Below are 8713 nucleotides of genomic sequence, written 5' to 3'. Positions count from 1 at the left end.
GCCGCCCCGCGGCAGACCCACCTGCCCACCTCCGGAGATGGTAACGAGCCGAGCACGGAAGTTCGGCGCACGTGTCGAGACCGTCGCTTCCACTCGGCCTCTCCCAAAGGTAGGACCGACCAAGCCGGATCGATCGGGGAACAGAGGTCTAACGCAGACGACACTCGCGAGGGCACCAGCGGCAGGCTTGTCCCTTCTCCGTCTTGGTACACACAATGCCTCTTTGCTTTTCGGATCGATATAAAGCTTTTGCCACCGTCGGTCTGCCGGCCGCCGCCCGCGGTCCGCGCTCAGACTCTGTCTGTCCGCAGCCCCCGCTGCGTTCTTGGACTTTGTCATTTTTTTCGGAAATAGCGAAAAAAAGCTTTTATCATTGTAAGTCGGAGCTCGCCCGGCCTCCCGCTTACTGAGTCACAATTGAGTAAGGCTCACTTAGAACTCTGCACTGTGTCAACCGTACCACTAGTCACCCTGCTAAGTGTGTCTGGAAAACGTGTTCCCGTAAATCTCCGGGAACCCCGCCAATCCCCCCGTACAGAAATTGCATGTGTCAAGTCGGCGGGATGCCTCCCGGAAGTCCTGCCGGGAAGGTCGCACTCTGGCCCCGCCAGGCGGGGCAAATCCGACCCCCATAGTGACTTCCGGGCCTAACTCGTTAACCAGAGCCGCGACAGACCGTGCAACAATGACATGTGTCAAACCGGCGGCACGACGCCCGGAGCTCATGCCGGTCGCGGGGGACCTCGGGCCCGCCCGACGGGGCAGATCCGACCTTCACAGGCTTCCGACGGCAATTGGTTAACCGGCGTGGCGCCGAGGGCACGCGGCTGGCTCGGCGGGCGGCCCTCCGGTAGTGCCGCCGTCGATCGGCCGCCTCGGTCGGCAGGAGGGCCCCGAAGTCGCCTTCATTCTGACTTCCGAGTCGGGACTTAGATTACTTTCGACTCTTCAGCCAAGGTCTCGGATCGACGGCGGGACCTGCGGTTGTCCCTCCGAAAATGCCGCCGCTCGGCCGGCACGGCCCGCCGAATACGTCCCCTTACTGGCTCCCGCCTCGGGACTTTGTCAGAAATTCATTCGGGCAAGGTTTCCATTCGGCGGCCGGAGCACCGGTAGTCATACGGAAAATGCCGCCCCTCGGCCGGCATGGGCCTGCGAATAGGTCCCGCTGACAGACTTCCGCAATTGGGTATTTGTCCGAAAATCCATACCGGCAATCTTCGGAATCGTGCGGAAAAGCTGCCGCGTGGCCCGGGTTAACCAATTGGGGAGGCCGGTGCCATCTACCGAATACTTCAACAACTCGTGAAAACGGCCTCCCTATATATCTGCAGGAACCCCGCCAATGCCCCCGTACAGAAATTGCATGTGTCAAAGGGGCGGCCGAATCTGACCCCGGCGGCCGAGCCTCTGGAACTCCGGGTCGGCCTCGGCCGGCAAATCCGACCCCCATCCAGACTTCCGGAGCGGACTTGGTTAACGAATTGCCACCGGGCAAATGGTTAACCGACAGATCTTGGAGGCTCGTTACCCAAGCCATCCCCCGCCGGTGCGAAAAGTTAACAATCAGCGGGCGGGCAATTCGTGAACCGACCGGGACCGGGCAATTCGTTAACCATTCGGAACCGGGCAATTCGTTAACCAACCTTGTCCTGGCAATGAGTGCACCAACCCGGCCGGACAATTCGTTAACCAAGCTGGCTCTGGCAATTCGTTAACCAACCTGGCCGGGACAATTCGTTAACCAACCCGGCCGGACAATTCGTTAACCAAGCTGGCTCTGGCAATTCGTTAACCTACCCGGCCATGGCAATTCGTTAACCAACCTGACCCTGACAATTCGGTAACCAACCCTGTCCTGGCAATGAGTGCACCAGCCCGGCCGGACAATTCGGTAACCAACCAGACCCTGGCAATTCGTTAACCAACCAGGACGGGCAATTCGTCAACCAACCCTGTCCTGGCAATGAGTGCACCAACCCGGCCGGACAATTCGGTAACCAACCAGACCCTGGCAATTCGTTAACCAACCAGGACGGGCAATTCGTCAACCAACCCTGTCCTGGCAATGAGTGCACCAACCCGGCCGGACAATTCGGTAACCAACCAGACCCTGGCAATTCGTTAACCAACCTGACCCGGACAATTCGTTAACCAACCAGGACGGGCAATTCGTTAACCAACCAGGCCCGGACAATACTTTAACCACCCTGGTTTTCCAATTCGTGAACCAACTGGGAACGGACAATTCGGTAACCAACCCTGTCCTGGCAATGAGTGCACCAACCCGGCCGGACAATTCGTTAACCACCCTGTCCTTGCCAATTCGTGAACCAACTGGGAACGGACAATTCGTTAACCAACCCGGCCGGACAATTCGTTAACCAAGCTGGCTCTGGCAATTCGTTAACCTACCCGGCCATGGCAATTCGTTAACCAACCTGACCCTGACAATTCGTTAACCAGCCAGGACGGGCAATTCGTTAACCAACCTGGCCCGGACAATTCGTTAACCAGCCAGGACGGGCAATTCGTTAACCAACCTGGCCCGGACAATTCCTTAACCACCCTGGCCTTGCCAATTCGTGAACCAACTGGGAACGGACAATTCATTAAACAACCCTGTCCTGGCAATGAGTGCACCAACCCAGCCGGACAATTCGTTAACCAGTCTGACCCGGACAATTCGCTAACCAACCCTGCTCGGGCAAATCGTTAACCAAGCCCAACCCCGACAATTCGTTCACCAACCTTGCACGGTCAAGTCGTTAACCAAGCCCAAACCCGACAATTCGTTAACCAACCCATACGTGGCAATTCGCTAAACAACCCGGCTCGGGCAAATGGTTAACCAAGCCGGCCGGGCAAATCGGTAACCGGCCCGGCAGTCCCGACAATTCGACAATCAACCCGCTGAGGACAAACCCTTCGCCCTCAATAACAACTAGTTCTTGCCCCGCCGTCAAAATGTCCCGGCCGATGTTCATCAGAAACTCCTTGCTGGCCCATGGGCCCCCCTCCATACCTTAAGAGAGTCATAGTTACTCCCGCCGTTTACCCGCGCCGCACTGAATTTCGTCAAGTTGGGTCTGGCAAGCCGCTAACCCGGCCGGCCGGGCCTGACAACGCTCTAGAAACCCGGAACAGGCAGTTTCGTGAACCAACCGCGCACGCTCCTGACAATGCGTTAGCCAACCCTGCTCGGGCAAATCGTTAATCAAGCCCAACCCTGAAACTGCGTTAACCAACCCGGCCATGGCAATTCATTAACCAACCCGGCTCGGACAAATGGTTAACCAAGCCCAACCCTGACAATTCGGTAACCAACCCGGCTCGGGCAAATGGTTAACCAAGCCGGCCGGGCAAATCGCTAACCGGCCCGGCAGTCCCGACAATTCGACAATCAACCAGCTGAGGACAAACCCTTCGCCCTCAATAACAACTAGTTCTTGCCCCGCCGTCAAAATGTCCCGGCCGATGTTCATCAGAAACTCCTTGCTGGCCCATGGGCCCCCCTCCATCCTTAAGAGAGTCATAGTTACTCCGGCCGTTTACCCGCGCCGCACTGAATTTCGTCAAGTTGGGTCTGGCAAGCCGCTAACCCGGCCGGCCGGGCCTGACAACGCTCTAGAAACCCGGAACAGGCAGTTTCGTGAACCAACCGCGCACGCTCCTGACAATGCGTTAGCCAACCCTGCTCGGGCAAATCGTTAATCAAGCCCAACCCTGAAACTGCGTTAACCAACCCGGCCATGGCAATTCATTAACCAACCCGGCCCGGGCAAATGGTTAACCAAGCCCAACCCTGACAATTCGGTAACCAACCCGGCTCGGGCAAATGGTTAACCAAGCCGGCCGGGCAAATCGCTAACCGGCCCGGCAGTCCCGACAATTCGACAATCAACCCGCTGAGGACAAACCCTTCGCCCTCAATAACAACTAGTTCTTGCCCCGCCGTCAAAATGTCCCGGCCGATGTTCATCAGAAACTCCTTGCTGGCCCATGGGCCCCCCTCCATACCTTAAGAGAGTCATAGTTACTCCGGCCGTTTACCCGCGCCGCACTGAATTTCGTCAAGTTGGGTCTGGCAAGCCGCTAACCCGGCCGGCCGGGCCTGACAACGCTCTAGAAACCCGGAACAGGCAGTTTCGTGAACCAACCGCGCACGCTCCTGACAATGCGTTAGCCAACCCTGCTCGGGCAAATCGTTAATCAAGCCCAACCCTGAAACTGCGTTAACCAACCCGGCCATGGCAATTCATTAACCAACCCGGCCCGGGCAAATGGTTAACCAAGCCCAACCCTGACAATTCGGTAACCAACCCGGCTCGGGCAAATGGTTAACCAAGCCGGCCGGGCAAATCGCTAACCGGCCCGGCAGTCCCGACAATTCGACAATCAACCAGCTGAGGACAAACCCTTCGCCCTCAATAACAACTAGTTCTTGCCCCGCCGTCAAAATGTCCCGGCCGATGTTCATCAGAAACTCCTTGCTGGCCCATGGGCCCCCCTCCATACCTTAAGAGAGTCATAGTTACTCCCGCCGTTTACCCGCGCCGCACTGAATTTCGTCAAGTTGGGTCTGGCAAGCCGCTAACCCGGCCGGCCGGGCCTGACAACGCTCTAGAAACCCGGAACAGGCAGTTTCGTGAACCAACCGCGCACGCTCCTGACAATGCGTTAGCCAACCCTGCTCGGGCAAATCGTTAATCAAGCCCAACCCTGAAACTGCGTTAACCAACCCGGCCATGGCAATTCATTAACCAACCCGGCTCGGACAAATGGTTAACCAAGCCCAACCCTGACAATTCGGTAACCAACCCGGCTCGGGCAAATGGTTAACCAAGCCGGCCGGGCAAATCGCTAACCGGCCCGGCAGTCCCGACAATTCGACAATCAACCCGCTGAGGACAAACCCTTCGCCCTCAATAACAACTAGTTCTTGCCCCGCCGTCAAAATGTCCCGGCCGATGTTCATCAGAAACTCCTTGCTGGCCCATGGGCCCCCCTCCATACCTTAAGAGAGTCATAGTTACTCCCGCCGTTTACCCGCGCCGCACTGAATTTCGTCAAGTTGGGTCTGGCAAGCCGCTAACCCGGCCGGCCGGGCCTGACAACGCTCTAGAAACCCGGAACAGGCAGTTTCGTGAACCAACCGCGCACGCTCCTGACAATGCGTTAGCCAACCCTGCTCGGGCAAATCGTTAATCAAGCCCAACCCTGAAACTGCGTTAACCAACCCGGCCATGGCAATTCATTAACCAACCCGGCTCGGACAAATGGTTAACCAAGCCCAACCCTGACAATTCGTTAACCAACCCGGCCCGGGCAAATGGTTAACCAAGCCGGCCGGGCAAATCGGTAACCGGCCCGGCAGCCCCGACTATTCGACAATCAACCAGCTGAGGACAAACCCTTCACCCTCAATAACAACTACGTCTTGCCCCGCCGTCAAAATGTCCCGGCCGATGTTCATCAGAAACTCCTTGCTGGCCCATGGGGCCCCCCTCCTTACCTTAAGAGAGTCATAGTTACTCCCGCCGTTTACCCGCGCCGCACTGAATTTCGTCAAGTTGGGTCTGGCAAGCCGCTAACCCGGCCGGCCGGGCCTGACAACGCTCTAGAAACCCGGAACAGGCAGTTTCGTGAACCAACCGCGCACGCTCCTGACAATGCGTTAGCCAACCCTGCTCGGGCAAATCGTTAATCAAGCCCAACCCTGAAACTGCGTTAACCAACCCGGCCATGGCAATTCATTAACCAACCCGGCTCGGACAAATGGTTAACCAAGCCCAACCCTGACAATTCGGTAACCAACCCGGCTCGGGCAAATGGTTAACCAAGCCGGCCGGGCAAATCGCTAACCGGCCCGGCAGTCCCGACAATTCGACAATCAACCCGCTGAGGACAAACCCTTCGCCCTCAATAACAACTAGTTCTTGCCCCGCCGTCAAAATGTCCCGGCCGATGTTCATCAGAAACTCCTTGCTGGCCCATGGGCCCCCCTCCATACCTTAAGAGAGTCATAGTTACTCCCGCCGTTTACCCGCGCCGCACTGAATTTCGTCAAGTTGGGTCTGGCAAGCCGCTAACCCGGCCGGCCGGGCCTGACAACGCTCTAGAAACCCGGAACAGGCAGTTTCGTGAACCAACCGCGCACGCTCCTGACAATGCGTTAGCCAACCCTGCTCGGGCAAATCGTTAATCAAGCCCAACCCTGAAACTGCGTTAACCAACCCGGCCATGGCAATTCATTAACCAACCCGGCCCGGGCAAATGGTTAACCAAGCCCAACCCTGACAATTCGTTAACCAACCCGGCTCGGGCAAATGGTTAACCAAGCCGGCCGGGCAAATCGGTAACCGGCCCGGCAGTCCCGACAATTCGACAATCAACCAGCTGAGGACAAACCCTTCGCCCTCAATAACAACTAGTTCTTGCCCCGCCGTCAAAATGTCCCGGCCGATGTTCATCAGAAACTCCTTGCTGGCCCATGGGCCCCCCTCCATCCTTAAGAGAGTCATAGTTACTCCGGCCGTTTACCCGCGCCGCACTGAATTTCGTCAAGTTGGGTCTGGCAAGCCGCTAACCCGGCCGGCCGGGCCTGACAACGCTCTAGAAACCCGGAACAGGCAGTTTCGTGAACCAACCGCGCACGCTCCTGACAATGCGTTAGCCAACCCTGCTCGGGCAAATCGTTAATCAAGCCCAACCCTGAAACTGCGTTAACCAACCCGGCCATGGCAATTCATTAACCAACCCGGCCCGGGCAAATGGTTAACCAAGCCCAACCCTGACAATTCGGTAACCAACCCGGCTCGGGCAAATGGTTAACCAAGCCGGCCGGGCAAATCGCTAACCGGCCCGGCAGTCCCGACAATTCGACAATCAACCCGCTGAGGACAAACCCTTCGCCCTCAATAACAACTAGTTCTTGCCCCGCCGTCAAAATGTCCCGGCCGATGTTCATCAGAAACTCCTTGCTGGCCCATGGGCCCCCCTCCATACCTTAAGAGAGTCATAGTTACTCCGGCCGTTTACCCGCGCCGCACTGAATTTCGTCAAGTTGGGTCTGGCAAGCCGCTAACCCGGCCGGCCGGGCCTGACAACGCTCTAGAAACCCGGAACAGGCAGTTTCGTGAACCAACCGCGCACGCTCCTGACAATGCGTTAGCCAACCCTGCTCGGGCAAATCGTTAATCAAGCCCAACCCTGAAACTGCGTTAACCAACCCGGCCATGGCAATTCATTAACCAACCCGGCCCGGGCAAATGGTTAACCAAGCCCAACCCTGACAATTCGGTAACCAACCCGGCTCGGGCAAATGGTTAACCAAGCCGGCCGGGCAAATCGCTAACCGGCCCGGCAGTCCCGACAATTCGACAATCAACCCGCTGAGGACAAACCCTTCGCCCTCAATAACAACTAGTTCTTGCCCCGCCGTCAAAATGTCCCGGCCGATGTTCATCAGAAACTCCTTGCTGGCCCATGGGCCCCCCTCCATACCTTAAGAGAGTCATAGTTACTCCCGCCGTTTACCCGCGCCGCACTGAATTTCGTCAAGTTGGGTCTGGCAAGCCGCTAACCCGGCCGGCCGGGCCTGACAACGCTCTAGAAACCCGGAACAGGCAGTTTCGTGAACCAACCGCGCACGCTCCTGACAATGCGTTAGCCAACCCTGCTCGGGCAAATCGTTAATCAAGCCCAACCCTGAAACTGCGTTAACCAACCCGGCCATGGCAATTCATTAACCAACCCGGCCCGGGCAAATGGTTAACCAAGCCCAACCCTGACAATTCGTTAACCAACCCGGCCCGGGCAAATGGTTAACCAAGCCGGCCGGGCAAATCGGTAACCGGCCCGGCAGCCCCGACTATTCGACAATCAACCAGCTGAGGACAAACCCTTCACCCTCAATAACAACTACGTCTTGCCCCGCCGTCAAAATGTCCCGGCCGATGTTCATCAGAAACTCCTTGCTGGCCCATGGGCCCCCCCTCCTTACCTTAAGAGAGTCATAGTTACTCCCGCCGTTTACCCGCGCCGCACTGAATTTCGTCAAGTTGGGTCTGGCAAGCCGCTAACCCGGCCGGCCGGGCCTGACAACGCTCTAGAAACCCGGAACAGGCAGTTTCGTGAACCAACCGCGCACGCTCCTGACAATGCGTTAGCCAACCCTGCTCGGGCAAATCGTTAATCAAGCCCAACCCTGAAACTGCGTTAACCAACCCGGCCATGGCAATTCATTAACCAACCCGGCTCGGACAAATGGTTAACCAAGCCCAACCCTGACAATTCGGTAACCAACCCGGCTCGGGCAAATGGTTAACCAAGCCGGCCGGGCAAATCGCTAACCGGCCCGGCAGTCCCGACAATTCGACAATCAACCCGCTGAGGACAAACCCTTCGCCCTCAATAACAACTAGTTCTTGCCCCGCCGTCAAAATGTCCCGGCCGATGTTCATCAGAAACTCCTTGCTGGCCCATGGGCCCCCCCTCCTTACCTTAAGAGAGTCATAGTTACTCCCGCCGTTTACCCGCGCCGCACTGAATTTCGTCAAGTTGGGTCTGGCAAGCCGCTAACCCGGCCGGCCGGGCCTGACAACGCTCTAGAAACCCGGAACAGGCAGTTTCGTGAACCAACCGCGCACGCTCCTGACAATGCGTTAGCCAACCCTGCTCGGGCAAATCGTTAATCAAGCCCAACCCTGAA

Source organism: Mobula birostris, unplaced genomic scaffold (assembly GCF_030028105.1).
Source record: "Mobula birostris isolate sMobBir1 unplaced genomic scaffold, sMobBir1.hap1 scaffold_1491, whole genome shotgun sequence".
Taxonomy (NCBI): Eukaryota; Metazoa; Chordata; class Chondrichthyes; order Myliobatiformes; family Myliobatidae; genus Mobula; species Mobula birostris.
Note: the sequence above shows the minus strand (reverse complement) of the source record.